Source organism: Arvicanthis niloticus, chromosome 10 (assembly GCF_011762505.2).
Source record: "Arvicanthis niloticus isolate mArvNil1 chromosome 10, mArvNil1.pat.X, whole genome shotgun sequence".
In the NCBI taxonomy this organism is placed as follows: Eukaryota; Metazoa; Chordata; class Mammalia; order Rodentia; family Muridae; genus Arvicanthis; species Arvicanthis niloticus.
This window is the reverse complement of record NC_047667.1, coordinates 68,870,702-68,887,366: the sequence shown is the minus strand read 5'-3', so window position 1 is coordinate 68,887,366 and position 16,665 is coordinate 68,870,702.

Below are 16,665 nucleotides of genomic sequence, written 5' to 3'. Positions count from 1 at the left end.
CGTGCGCCACCACCGCCTGGCTGTAATTCCACATTTATTAACAAAAATAACAGGAAGCAACAATAATTTTTCCTTAATATCTCAATATCAATGTTCTCAATTCCCCAATAAAAAGACATACACTATAAGACTGGATACATAAACAGGACAAGAGTTTTGCTGCATACAGGAAATGCACCTCAGTGAAAAAGACATTACCTCAGAGTAAAAGGATGGAAAACAATTTTCCAAGCAAATAGTCCCAAGAAACAAGTTAGAGTAGCCCTTCTAATATCAAATAAAATCGACTTTCAACCAAAAGTAATCAAAAAAGATAAGGAAGGACATTTCATACTCATCAAAGAAAAAAATCAACCAAGATGAACTCTCAATTCTGAATACTTATGCTCCAAATGCAAGGGCACCCACATTCATAAAAAAAGTCACTAAAGCTCAAAGCAAACATTGCACCTCACACAATAATAGTGGGGGATTTCAACACCCCACTCTCATCAATGGACAGATCATGGAAACAAAAATTAAAAAGAGACACAGTGAAATTAACAGAAGTTATGAACCAAACGGATTTAACACATCTATACAACATTTCATCCTAAATCAAAAGAATATACCTTTTACTCAGTATCTCATGGTACCTTCTTTAAAACAGACCATATAATTGGTCACATAACACACTTCAACAGATATAAAATGATTGAAATAATCCCTTACGTCCTATCAGATCAACATGGACTAAAGCTGGACTTCAATAATAACAAAACAATGGAAAGTCCACATACACGTGGAAACTGAACAACACTCTATTCAATGATAACTTGGTCAAGGAAAAAATAAAGAAATTAACGACTTTTTAGAACTTAATGAAAATTAAGGCTCTTCATACCAAAACGTATGGGACACAATAAAAGCAGTGCTAAGAGGAAAACTCATAGCTGTAAGTGCTTCCAAAAAGAAACTAGAGAGAGCATACACTAACAACTTGACAGCACACCTGAAAGCTCTAGAAAAAAAGAAGTAAATACACCCAGCAGTAGTAGAGGGGCAGGAAATAATCAAACTCAGGAATAAATTCAACCAAGTAGAAACAAACAGAACTATACAAAGTATCAGCAAAACCAGGAGCTGGTTCTTTGAGAAAATCAACAAAATAGATAAACCCTTAGCCAGACTACCAGAGGATATAGAAATAGTATCCAAATTAATAAAATCAGAACTTAAAAAGGGAGACATAACAACAGAAACTGAGGAAATTTTAAAAAAAAAAAATCAGATCCTACTACAAAAACCTATACTCAAAAAAAAAAAAAAAAAACCTGGAAAATCTGGATGAAATGGAAAATTTTCTAGAGAGCTACCAGGTACCACAGCTAAAAAAAAGAGCAGATAAACCATCTAAACAGTATCATAACCCCTAAAGAAATAGCAGCAGTCATTAAAGGTCTCCTCACTAAAATAAAGCCCAGGACAAGATGGTTTTAGAGCAGAATTAGATCAGACTTTCAAGGAAGACCTAATACCAATTGTCTTCAAACTATTCCACAAAATAGAAACAGAAGGAACACTACCCAATTCGTTCTATGAAGCCACAATTATGCTCATACCTAAACCACACAAATACCTAACAAAGAAAGACAACTTCAGACCAATCTCCTTTATGAATATCGATGCAAACATACTCAATAAAATTCTCACAAACAAAATCCAAGAATACATCAAAACAATCATCCATCATGATCAAGTAGGCTTTTTCCCAGGAATGCAGGGATGGTTCAATATATGAAAATCCATCAACATAACCTACTATATAACCAAACTCAAAGGAAAAAAAATCATCTCACTAGATTCCAGAAACATTTGACAAAATTCAACATCCTTTCATAGTAAAAGTCCTGGAAAGATCAAAAATTCAAGGCTTATACCTAAGCATAGTAAAAGCAATATATAGCAAGCCAGTATCTAACATCAAACTAAATGTAGAGAAACTTGAAGCAATCCCACTAAAATCAGGGTCTAGACAAGGCTACCCACTCTCTCCCTACCTATTCAATATAGTACTAGAAGTCCTACCCAGAGCAATTAGACAACAAAAGGAAGTCAAAGGGATACAAATAGGAAAGGAAGAAGTCAAAATATCACTATTTGCAGATGATATGATAGTATACTTAAATGACTCCAAAGCATCCACCAGAGAACTCCTAAATCTGACAAACAGCTTCAGCAAAGTGGCTGGGTATAAAATTAATTCAAACAAATCAGTAGCCTTTCTCTACTCAAAGGATAAATAGGCTGAGAAATTAAAAAAAATGACATCCTTCACAATGGTCACAAATAACATAAAATACCTTGGTGTGAATATAACCAAGCAAGTTAAAGATCTGTATGACAAGACCTTCAAGTCTCTGAAGAAAAAAAAATTGAAGAACAAGTCAGAAGATGGAAAGATTGCCTATGCTCATGGATTAACAGAAGTAATATAGTAAAAATGGCCATCTTGCAGAACCCAATCTACAGATTTAATACAATCCCCATAAAAATTCCAACTGAATTCTTCATAGAGATAGAAAGAGCAATTTGAAAATTCATTTGGAATAACAAAAAACTCAGGATAGAAAAAAACTATTCTCAACATCGAAAGAACTTCTAGGGGAATCACCATCCCTGAACTAAAGCTGTACAATAGTGATAAAAACTGCATGGTATTGGTACAGAGACAGGCAGGTAGATCAGTGGAATAGAATTGAAGACCCAGAAATGAACCCACTTACCTATGGTCACTTGATCTTTGACAATGGAGCTAAAACCATCCAGTGGAAAAAGAACAGCATTTTCAACAAATGGTGCTGGTTCAAATGGAGGTCAGCATGTAGAAGAATCCAAGTAGATCTATTCTTATCTACTTGTACAAAGCTCAAGTCCAAGTGGATAAAGGACCTTCATATAAAACCAGATACACTGAAACTAATAGAAAAGTAGGTGGGGAAGAGCCTCAGATACTTGGACATAGAAGAAAAGTTCCTGAACAGAACACCAATGGCTTATGCTCTAAGGTCAAAAATTGACAAATGGGACCTCATAAAATTACAAAGCTTTTGTAAAGCAATAAACATTGCCAATAGGGCAAAATGTCAACCAACAGATTGGGAAAAGTTCTTTACCAATCCTATAGCCTTTATAGGGCTAATACCCAATATATACAAAGAACTCAAGAAATTAGACTCCAGAGAACAAAATAACCCTATTAAAAATGTGGTACAAAGCTAAACAAAGAATTCTGAACTGAGGAAACTGAAGTGATAGGGAAGCACCTAAAAAATGATTAACATCCTTATAGTTATCAGGTAAATGCAAATCAAAACAACTCTGAGATTCTACCTCACACCAATCAGAATGGATAAGATAAAAATATCATGTAATAGCAGATGCTGGCAAGAATGTGGAGAAAGAGGAACACTCTCCCATTGTTGGTGGGATTGCAAGCTATACAACCACTCTGGAAATCTGTCTGGCAGTTCCTCAGCAAATTGGGCATAGCGTTACCTAAGGACCCAGCTATACCACCCCTGGTCATATACCCAGAATATTCTCCAACATATAACAAGGACACGTGCTCCAGTATGTTTATAGCAGCCTTATTTTTAATAGCCAGAGGCTGGAAAGAACCCAGATGTCCTTCAGCAGAGGAATGGACACAGAAAATGTGGTACATTTATACAATGGAGTATTTACTCAGCTATTAAAAACAATGAATTTATGAAATTCTTAGGCAAATGGATGGAACTAGAAAATATCATCCTTAGTGAGGTAATCCAATCACAAAAGAGCACACACTCACTGATAAGTGAATATTGGGTATTATTACAATACCCAAGATACAACTCACAGACCACATGAAGCTCATGAAGAAGGAAAACCAAAGCGTGGGTGCTTTGGCCCTTCTTAGAAGGAGTAACAAAATATTCATCGGAGCAAATATGGAGACAAAGTGTGGAACAGAAACTGAAGGAGGGGCCGTCCACAGACTGTTCCACCTGGGTATCTATCCCATGTGCAGTCACCAAAGGCAGAAGCTGATGTGGGTGCCAGGAAGTGCATGCTGACAGGAGCCTGATACAGCTGTCTCCTTAGAGGTCTACCAGAGCCTGATATATACAGAGGTGGATGCTCACAGCTAACCATTAAACTGATCATGGCATTTCCAATGGAGAAGTTAGAGAAAAGACTGAAGGAGCTGACAGTGTTGGTGGCCCCATGAGGAGAGCAACATTGCCTACTAACCAGAGCTCCTAGGGTCTAAATCAGCAGCCTAGAACCCTATATGGAGGGACCCATGGCTCCAGCTGTATATGTAGGGGAGAATTGCCTTGTTGGGCGAAGGAAGGGGGAAGTCCTTGGTTCCATGAAGGCTGGATGTGCCAGTGTGGGGGAATGCATGGGCTGAGGGGGTAGTATTTCGTATGTGGGGGCACATCATCATATAAGCAGGAGGAGGTGGGATGAGATAGGGGTTTTTTGGTGTCAAGGGTAATGAGGAAAGGGGATAACATCTGAAATGTATATAAAATATCCAATAAAAATTAATTTCAAAAAAGAAATGCTCTTTTACTGCTTTAACTGTTAATAAAGGTATTTTCTTTCATTCTTGTATCAGTATACTCTAATCAGTTTTCCTATTTCCTGATTTTTCAAAACTCCATATACAATTTAACATTTTTTAAAAAAACAATTAGTCTACCATCCTAGTTTATTTTACAATGTTGTGATAAAGAAATACCCAAACAAAAAGCAAGAACATCTTAGGTTAAAGAGTTTGTTTAGCTTAGAATTCTGGCTCATTTTAGGCAGGTTGCAGGGCAAGAGTTTGTATCAGTTAGTCATATCAGGTCCACAGACAGGAACAAAGATAATGAATGTGTTATATGTATGTTTTCTTGCTTATGCTCAGCTCAATTTCTCTAGTTTCATTCAGTTCAAGATTTCCTGCCTGGTGAATGGTTTTGTCTACAGTACCTTGAGTTCACCCATATTAATTAAAATAGTCCCCCAGTGACATATTCATATGTCAGGCCAATCTTTCATCAAGACAATCTTTCATCAAGACACCCTTCATAGTCAATTCTTAGTCATAATAAATTGACAATGAAAGGTAATCACCACAATTAGAAAGTAACAATTTCCTGTGTGGGGTTTCAGACATACTTTACTTTAGCTTTCCTCTTTATTCCCAGCCTCTTCATACAACACTGAACACACATACACTTGCTCTTTCCACGTGTTCTTTTCAAGATTCCCCCCTTTTTAACCTCTAGTCCTCTATTTCCACCTTAGGGAAATTACCTGCTTCAGAAAGTCCATGACATTTTTCAAAATATCAGTTGTACAAACCGATCTTAGTGTATGAATTGGGAATTTGATCTTCTAACTGCTCCTAGAAGAATTAATGTATTAGTTATTTTTTGTTGCTGTGATACAATATCATAACTCAAAGCAGTTTACTGTTGAAAATGTTTACTTTGGAGTGTGATTGAAGACTGATGAATCTATCACTACAGGAAAGCAGAACATCAAGCTACGTGTGTGGCAACAGAAGCAAAAAGCCATGAGATCACATCTCAACCTAGCAAAGCAAGCAGAGAAGTTACTGGAAGTAAAATGCAGCTATAAACTCTCATAACTTTTTTCCCAGTGGAATATTTTACTTCTATTTTTACCAAAGGTGCACTTCTGAAAGGTTTCAAAAACTTTTGCAAGCAGCACCACCACATTGGGACCAAGTATTCAAGGACCAGAATCTGGGAAGGACTTTTTCATGCAAAGCATCATAATTAATAAACCTGAATCAGTGCGGTATGATAATATGCATTCATTTCTCTCTTATATAGTCCCAAGTACTATTTGTCTGTGGACTCATTTGGCCTAGTAGCATCAACCTCTTCACCATGAGAGGAATAATTAGTATGGCTGAATTATTCACAACACTTCAGAAGTTGGTTTGCAACTAGTTTATCTTACATGCCAATTGTTTATGTGAAGAAATGTATTGCTGAGTAGCAAAATATAAAAGGTATGTGATATTTGGAAGATAATAAAATTAAGGCAATCTACAAATAATAAAACTTTCCTGGTGAAATTAAGTGGCAATTAGCAAATTGTCAAAACTCTTAGATACTAAGTAGATTGTAAGTCTGAGAGGCTATTGTGATATATCAAGCAGGATCTTCCCATCAACATCTACATCTCCCAAACTGTCTCACTCTGTGATTTCTACAAGATTTATATAGTAGGAAGCTATATTCCTTTGTCAAACCCAGAGAATATACATCTTTTGGCTTAAAAACTTTCGTTCTTCTTATCTCATTTTCTAAAGACTGGCTTTCTATTCCATAATAAGTCACCATTTTATTATGGCTGTCATTCAAAGTGAGTTTACATTACCTTGACTCTGCAATCAAACTGAAATAAATTATGGTTTTAGAACACCTGGTCTAAGTACTTAGAAAACATTGGCTGCTTTCCAGTTTCTGGATTCCATTATGACTCAAACAACAATAGAAAGTAGTTCAGTATCATATGGTCAACCTGCAGGGTTACAGGAGACATGCATGGATGTATAATATCAATTATTTTAGGAGAACAATACAATATATGTTAAAACTATTTATTTTTTTTTAAAAAGTACAGAATGCACATAAGAAAACAAGGGTTTGACTCTAAGTATAATATAGAAGTTGTAGTACAGTAGAGTAGGGTGGGACTGTAGAGTTAAAATGCCCACAAGCCGAGTAAAGAAATCCTGACTTGTCTGACTCTTTGAAAGGTATTCATTTTATAAAGTTTAGTAAATTTACATGATTATAAGAAACATCTATAGCTGCAGGAATAATCATTAATTAGTACTGAACTAAACAGAGATTCTGCTGCAGAATATAAGCAAAAATACATGTTAAAATAGAAAATTTGAAATCTTTGATATAATTATGAAATAGGCAAGGAAATGAAAGAGGATAATCCATATAAATAGTATTATGGGAAATTAAATTATCTTGAAATGGACTAAGAAAGAAATTGGCTTCTCTAGGTAGCTCAGGTTGGCCTACAACTCCTTGATCTCCTGTCTTGGCCTCCAAAGAACTATAATTTCAGGTCTGAACCATCATGCCCAGTCATGGTCATTTGTTAAAACATTTTCTGTGACAAATAACTTCAAAATAACTTGTCCTTGAGCAACCTCAGTCTTTGGGATCCACTCTCTTTTCTATAAATCTACTTTTAAAAATTATGCATATAAGCTTGCTTCTCTGTACAATGTCACCCCTTTCCATCCATATTGCTGCAAGTGACAGTTTTATTAATATTAGGTGAATAATGTCATTTTGTGTGATTATGCCACATATTTATGTACACTTATCTGCTGATAGACACTTAGATTGTCACATATTTTGAACATTATACATAGCATGGAATTATAGGAACAGTCATTTTAGTACAAAATGATTCTACAGGGAGGTAATGTATGTGATAATTAGCTTAGTTTGGTTGATCCACTATATACATATACACCTTGTAATGTTGTACCTGACAAAATAAAAATTGTCACTAAAAATTATTGCAAGTTACAATAGAACATAATTTTCTTTCATATCCAGATGAGAGGGTTTGTTAACAGTTCTCAGAAAGAAAATTCATGAGCAAATGCAGCTTTAATGATATACTATCCATAAATGACATAAAATTAAAATTTTCCTTAGCTTTGGTATTTACATTCACAGTATTCAGTGATCCCACATGGTTAATGGCTATAGTATTGAAAAATCACATGTATAAGGTATGTTTTCATGGGAAAGATTTACATAGAGAAATAAAAAGGAACATAAAATTAGAAACAACATTTCAGAGGTCCTCAGTTACAGGCCTCTGAAGCTTTGTAAAGCACTTATAACAGGAATGAAGATGCTGGTTCTAAACTAATGGCTAACACTGAGTTGGAGCTATAAGTGCAAGACTTTCTAAGCATATTATGTAGTTTTTAAACAACAAAATCACTGACCAGAGTATTACATATATGAATATTAACTTATGCAGGTAAATAGCCAATTGATTGTTTTCATACACAACATAAGGCCATGTTTGGTGTGATAATCTGATTTTGCAAGGAAAGCCAAAATTAAGGGAAGTTTTTTAAAAATATGTTTCATTTTTAAAAATTGTTGAAATTTTATGAAAACCCTCACAAGGCCACACAATATATACCTGTGAGATACATCCAAATGCCAAACTACCAGGTTTTGATTTTTATTGAGAAGTTGAAGGTACAAAAATAGGTGTCCTGTTCCTCATTTGACAAAGGCACAAGGAATTATTCTATTTAATGCTGAAGAGCAAACTATCACCTTATCTACGAAGGCATTACTCCAAGAAAATCTTCTGTGTTTGGAGAAGTTAATGGCGGATGATGTATTCTGTGAGATGCCTGTTGACCTCGCCCTAAGATGGTGCTGGCTGCCTGAATGCCAAGTTGTAAACAGGCCCTAATTTGGCATGAGGTTGTTGCATGATATGGGCCAATCTGAGGTAGATCACCGTAGAGAGCCACGTGGCTGGAGTGCATTGGCTGGCTATAGGGATTTAAGGCGGACACGGGGAAGGCTCATGGCCACTTGTCAGAATCTTGCTGAGAACCTGAGTAAACTGCTTTGGGAAGGTCTCCGTTGTGTTGCATCTTTCTGCTGGTCAGATAGCGGCATGCGACAGTATTCAAATTATCATGTCAGCAAAAAAGTTTTGCATTTATTTTTCTAAATTTAGTCAATAAATAGGCTGAACTATCATAAATTAATATTTATTAATAACTAAACTGAGAGTTTAATTATTGAACATAGAGTTTAGTTATGCACTGTATCAGACACTGGAAATATGAGAAAAAGAAGTACTAGCCAACTGAATAAGACTTCACTGAAAGGCATGAATTATTACTTTATTTTAATCATTGACTCATCAAATTAAAATGACTTCAAATGATCATATTATCTTGTTTCCCATTATTTTTCAAACATGTAAATTGATGAAAATACAAAATTAGTAGTGATCCAGGAGCTAGAGAAATAGATAGAAAGATCAATGGAATCTCCAGGACATCTTCTGAGCTGGAACCATTCTGTTCTAACACCTGGAGTGAAGCCAAGCATCATGCAAGCTGAATGAGGACTGCAGAAAGGAATCCTGGAACTGTAGCTGAAATGCTTCCAGAATTTCCAAAAAATCAACCCAGAAACTTCATTCATACAGGAAAAAATTAATAAGTAGACAAATCAGTAGATAGATAGATAGATACATAGATAGATACATAGATAGATACATAGATAGATACATACATAGATAGATAGATAGATAGATAGATAGACCGAACAATAGATAGATAGATAGATAGAAAATAATTTATGATAGTTCAGCTTTTTATTTAGCAACAATTGGTAATGGGACAAAGCAAAGCCATTCTCCCTTGAAGCTGGCTGCTAAACTGACCACTGACAGGACTTGAAAGGACAGAACAGTTTATTGGCATGAATCCAATGCACATGGTGTAGATTTTCATTAATTAATCCAGTAAAATTTGCAATGCAAAATCAAAAATCATCTCATGGCTGTTTTAATCATAATGAATACAAAAGAAAATAGTGCATTCGACCACATTTTGCAAAACCTTTTAATGATAAGAAGTAACAAAGACAATTAATAATTTTCTACTTCAAATATCAGTTCTGGAATCTGGCTTGTGATCCAGAATGCTTTGCTCCTACATGATGCTGCAAGTGGTAGTTATCAGCAGAGAAGCATCAAAAATATGTATCCTCTTCCTCTTACTATTAAGGTAGTACTTCCAGTTACATGTCTGCCAGTTTAGGGATGTTGTGTATGTCCCCTCAAACTCAGGGCTGGCTGAAATCAACCAAGTTGAAACAAAAAGAACTATACAAAGAATCAACAAAACCAGGAGCATTTTTTTTTTTTTGAGAAAATCAACTAGATAGATAAACCCTTAGCCAGACTACCCAGAAGGCACATAGATAGTATCCAAATTAATAAAATCAGAAATAAAAAGGGAGACATAACAGAAACAGTGGAAATTCAAAAATTTATCTGATCTTACTACAATAGCCTATACCCCACAAAACTCAAATATGTGGATGAGACTGATGATTTTCTGGACAGATAACAGGAACCAAAGTTAAATCAGGAACAGACAAACCATATAAACAGTCTCATAACTCCTAAAAAAGTAGAAGCAGTCATTAAAAGTCTCCTTACCAAAAAAAGCCCAGGACCAGAGGGTTTTAGGGCAGAATTCTATTCAAAGTCCTAATAACAATACTTTTCAAACTATTCCACAAAACAGGAACAGAAGGAATATACACAATTTGTTCTATGAAGCCACAATTATGCTTATACCTAAACCACACAAAGACCCAAAGAAGAAAGAGAACTTCAGACCAATTTTCCTTATGAATATTGACACAAAAATAAGCAATAAAATTCTCACAAACCATATCCAAGTATACATCAAAATGATCATTTGCCATGATCAATAGGCTTCATCCCAGGGATGTAGGGATGGTTCAATATATGGAAATCCATCAACATAACCTACTATATAAACAAACTCAAAAAACAAAAACAAAAACAAAAAAACAACAAAAAAACCCAAAAAACAAAAAACATGATGCTGAGACATCATTTGACAAAATTCAAAACCCCTTCATGGTAAAAGTCTTGAAAAGACCAGGAATTCAAAACCTATATCTAAGCATAGTAAATGGAATGTACAGCAAACCAGTAGTCAATATCAAACTAGATGAAGAGAAACTTGAAGCAATCCCACTAAAATCACAGACTGGACAAGGCTGCCCACTCTCTCCCTACCTATTCAATATAGTACTCGAAGTTCCACCCAGAGCAATTAAACAACAAAAGGAAGTCAAAGGGATACAAATAGGAAGGAAAGAAGTCAAAATATCACTATTTGCAGAAGATGTGATAGTATACTTGAGTGACTCCAAAAATTATACCAGAGAACTTCTAAGCCTGATGAACAGCTTTAGAAAAGTGACTGGATATAAAATTAACTCAAGCAAACAGTAGCCTTCTTCTATTCAAAGAATAAATAGGGTGAGAATGAAATTAGGGAAATGACACCCTTCACAATGGTCACAAACAATATAAAATACCTCAGTGTGACTCAAATAGAGCAAGTGAAATATCTGTATAATGAGAACTTCAAGTCTCTGAAGAAAGAAATTGGAAAAGATCTCAGAAGATGGAAAGATCTCCCATGCTCATGGATTGGCCAGATTAATACAGGAAAAATGGCCATTTTACCAAAAGTGATCTACAAATTTAATACAATCCCCATCAAAATTCCCACTCAATTTTTCATAGAGTTAGAAAGAGTAATTTGCAAATTTATTTGGAATGAACAAAAATCCAGGATAGTGAAAACTATTCTCAACAATAAAAGAAATTCTGGGGAAATCACCATCCATGTTCTGAAGCTGTATTACAGAGCAATAGTAATAAAAATAGCATGGTACTGGTACAAAGACAGACATGTTGATCAGTGGATTAGAATTGATGACCCAGAAATTAACCCACACACCTTTGGTCACTTGATCTTTATCAAAGGAGCTAAAACTATCCAGTGTGTGTGTGTGTGGGGGGGGAGACAGCATTTTCAACAAAAGGTACTGATTCAACTAGAGGTCAACACGTAAAAGAATGCAAACTGATCCATCCTTGTCTCCTTGTATAAAGGTCAAGTCCAAGTGAATCAAGAACCTCCACTTAATACCAATAGAACTAGTAGAAGAGAAAGTGGAGAAGACCTTCAAACACATGGGCACATGGGAAAATTTTCTGAACACAAGACCAGTGGCTTATGTCCTAAGACCAACAATCAACAAATAGGAACTAATAAAATTGCAAAGCTTTTATAAGGCAAAGGACAATGTCAGTAGGACAAAATAGCAAGCAACTGATTGATAAAATATCTTTACCAATCCTACATCCTATTGAGGTATAATATCCAATATATAAAAAGAACTCAAGAGTTTAGACTCCAGAGAATCAAATAACCCTATTAAAATGTGGTACAGAACTAAACAAAGAATTCTTAACTGAGGAATCTCCAATGGTGGGGAAGCACCTAAAGAAATGTTCAATATTCTCAGTCATCAGGGAAATGCAAATCAAAACATCCTTAAGAGTCCACCTCATACCAGTCAGAATGGCAAAGTGCAAAAACTCAGGTGACAGAAGATGCTGGCAAGGATGTGGAGAAAGAGGAATACTACTCCATTGTTGGTGGGATTGCAAGCTGGTACAACCACTCTAGAAATCAGTCTGACATTTACTCAGAAAATTGGACTACCTGAAGACCCATCTATACCACTCCTGGGCATATAACCAAAGATGCTCCATCATATATCATAGAAAAATGCTCCACTATGTTCATAGAAGCCATATTTATAATAGACAGAAGCTGGAAACAACTCAGATGTCCTTCAACAGAAGAAAGGATACAGAAAATTTGGTACATTTACACAATGGCGTACTACTGAGCTAGTTAAAACAATGACTTCATGAGATTCTTAGGCGAATGGATGGAAATAGAAAATATTATCCTGAGTGAGGTAACCCAGTCACAAAAGAACATAGATGGTATGCACTCTCTTATAAGTGGATATTGGCCTAAAAGCTCAGATTACCCAACCTACAATTCACAGACCATATGAAGCTCAAGAAGAATAAAGAGCAAAACGTTAATGCTTCAGTCCTTCTTAGAAGGGGAAACAAAATACTCTCAGGAGGTAGAGGGTGTGAGAGACTTGGGAGTAAGAGAGGAAGGGGAGGGGGAAAATGGGGGTCAGGATAAGGTATGGAAGATGATGGGGATTATATACAGAGGGTCAGGTATTTGAACAGAGATGTTTAGCAATGGGGGGGGATAAAAAACTGGGGGAGGGTGTAGATACCAGCAAGTCCCAGATGCCAGGAAAGCAAGAGGCTATCAGGACACACCAGGGATGAGATTAGCTGAAATGCCCAATAAAGAAGATGGAGAACCTTAGAGAGCATATCCAGAGGTTAGGCATGGCCCCCAGTTAGGGGATGGAAACATCCTCTCATCTCCAAATTTTTAACCCAGAATGGATTCTGTATAAAGAAAATATGGGGACAAAGCATGGAGTAGAGACTGAAATAAAGGCCTTCCAGAGACTGCCCCACCTGGGGATCCATCCTATGTACAGACACCAAACCTAGACACTACTGTGGATGCCAAGTGCTTGCTGACAGGAGCCTGATATAGCTGTCTCCTGAGAGGCTCTACCAGAGCCTGACAAATACAGATGTATATGCTCACAGACAACCTTTGGACTGAGCATGGTGACTCCAATAGTGTTAGAGAAAGGACTGAAGGAGCCAAAGGAATTTGCAACCCCATAGGAAAAACAACATCAACAAACCAGATACCCCAGAGCTACTAGGGACTAAACCACCAACCAAAGAATACACATGGATGTACCCATGGGTCCAGTTGCATATGTAGCAGATGATGGCACGGTCTGGCATTAATAGGAGGAGATGCCTTTGGTCCTGTGAAAGCTCAGTTCTCCAATGTAGTGGATTGCCAAGGTGGTGAGGTGGGGTTGGGTGGGTGGTAGAGGGAGTACCTTCATAGAAGCAGGGGGAGGAGGGGATAGGAGGTTTCTGGAAGGGAAACAGGGAAAGGAGATAACATTTGAGTTGTAAATACATAAAATATCCAATAATAAATCTATTAAGAGAAAAATAGAAAATATCCCATCTTTGGATATTGTGACAAACATAGCAATTCTATTGACTGTCCTAGTGAATTCATAAAATTCTACAAATGAGGATTGTGTCAAACAAAAATCTCTGTCTTTTCCTTAATTTTATCAATGACAAGTCTCAGGTCCAGTGAAGCAAAGTAATCTGGCCACTGGAGAAGACCTCAGATTGCAGCATCCATACTGTGCGCCCACAGCCCTGTTGACATTATTATTATTCCTTAAGTGTTACTGTGACTGAAATTTTTGATTAGATTTTTATGATATGTTAGATGCATATTTTAGGTTTGATTCTTCTAACAATTATAATACAACTTTTAAATAGCTATTCTCTATGCTGATTAAAATGGAGAAGTTTTCTAAACCATTATTTCAGGATTAGATATGTCAAACTTATTTCATGATATTTTTAGCAAATTACATATATGTGTTTGTCACATATTCTATTTGAATAAAATCCTAACTAGGAGTGAAAATGTATGTCTCTAGCAAATTTAGGAAGAAAGTTTTTAATAAAGTAATTAATCTGATTTTCCTTAATTTCAATTAATTGAAACCACTACTTAAAAAAATGTTAAACATTATTAACCTAAGTCATGTAGATTTTATTTAAATCTTTACATAAATAACTAATAGAAGTTCTGTAATGTGTCAAGCTTTACAGTGAAAATGGAAACATTCAAAAATAGAAACATGTAAATGAAACTATTTCTCAGTTAATTTAAGCTTTATTGCAAAAAAGTTCTATTAACATATTAATGTTGATACTGATAGCAACAAACACTGATTGCATGGTATTATGAAAATTAATAGGGAATATAGAGAAATATTTATCAAAATCTTCTTGGATAACTGGAAATTTATTCTAGAATTATGCATTATATAAAGAAATCAGACCTTCCATAATTAATTAAACTTTAGATCACATATTCTAAAATTCAAAGTACTTTAACTTTCAAAGAAACCCTTAATATTGCCAACCTCAATTAACCTTCTTTTATATATCTTTGAATTTTTCTTTCTCTGAATAATTTTGTTAATAAATATGAATGCTTCATTTGATGATGTTTAAATTATATACTATATAATTTTTATTAGATAACAATTTAAGCCATTAGCTCATAACAATAAGGTACATGTTCTCTGTGTTCTGAGTATTTTAGTACCTTACTCTTGTTTGACAACACTCAGTAGAAAGCTATATTCCCTGTTGGCCAAAATATAGGAAAATATAGGGGAGAGCCTTGCCTAAATTTACATGGAAATAAAATCTGTCATTTTATAAAATAGAATACTCTGACAAAATAGTCCATGCCTTGACTATCTTTTCTTCAATGCAGTTATTATATGTGAGAAAAGTCATCAGGAATTTTTATCTATGTTCCTTGGCTCATGGATCCCTGTGTTCTTCAAGGGAAGAATTCAAATGAGGCACATAGAGAGCAATACAGAAGATAAACAGACTTTATTGCAGACTATAACAGAGCTTAAGGATGACAGTGGACAGTAGCCAATGGGAGTCTTATGCTAGTCTCTGAATAGAACAACCAGATTTACCTGAATGGGAAAGCATGTAGTTCTGTCCAATTGATTGACTTTTAGAGTATAGTACCATGATATGACTATTCTTCATCTGGAGGCCTAATATTATACAGTAACATTGTCAGGTTTATCATTGCTGGAATGAGGTTTGTAAAATTAGACATTAATGAATTACCTGTCAGTTAAGTATGCCACATCTCTTTCCAGGACTAGAGATATAATACAGGTTCCATCCTACTGACCAATGACTGGAGTACTGTAATCTCTTCTAGAGGCCATTAATAATGAAAGAGTAATTCAGCTCCAGCATTCTCAATTCAGCTAATGTCTAATTGATTATCAAAAAGCTTCCCCTAAAGTGTTTAGACTTTCAAATCAATTACGACTTTGGGTATCAAATCAATCTGGATATTCTTCGCTGAAATAAGTCACAATTTTTTTTTAGTGTCTATTGAAATAGATATTATAAAATCCTGGCAGCAGTCAGCAGGCAGCAGGTTCACTACCCACCTTTTATGCCCCCAAATGAAAAACACACACATCCTTTATATTTTGAAATACCGTAAACAGCACAATAGTTGGCCCACTGCCTAACCTCCATGCTGTTAATCGTGGGTTACTACTTATTAATTCTATGATCTATATTGGCTATTCTGAACCCAAAGGACTATCCATCTGGGCCACATCTGGGCCATACTCTCTGAGATTCTTCACATGGTGTCCAGGCCTCTTTGTCCTGCACTATTTTCAGGCATGGTGTCTCTTCTTTCCTCCAAACTCTCCCTGCAAGGCAGGTCTCTGCCTTTCCTCTCTCTGCTCAGTCCCAAACCCAGGAATCCTACAATCCCTCCTCTGTCTGCCCTGCCCAGTTATTTATTGTTGACATCTTTATTTACTCATCAGAAACCACTGAGGGCAGGTTCTCAAAAGCTATACGCACATACTCCCATACAGTTTCTTGGGGGAACATAATTAGCATTAGAATACAAGCAGCTACAAGTCCCTCCTTTTCTGATTGACTTTCTGGCCTTAGCAAGTGATCCAAAGGTGCTATATAGATGGAGGAGGACTTTCACAACACCATCTGAGGATGAATTGATTTTAAATTAGAGGGAAAATTGAAGGCTGTGGTTAAGCATTCAAGTTCTAAACACTAATAGAATCATGAGATACTTACAAAGATGTTAATTGATATGATCCATATATGCAGATCTAATTTCAGAGCTGTTTACCAGAAGGATGATGGTGTCTGTCATGGCTTAAA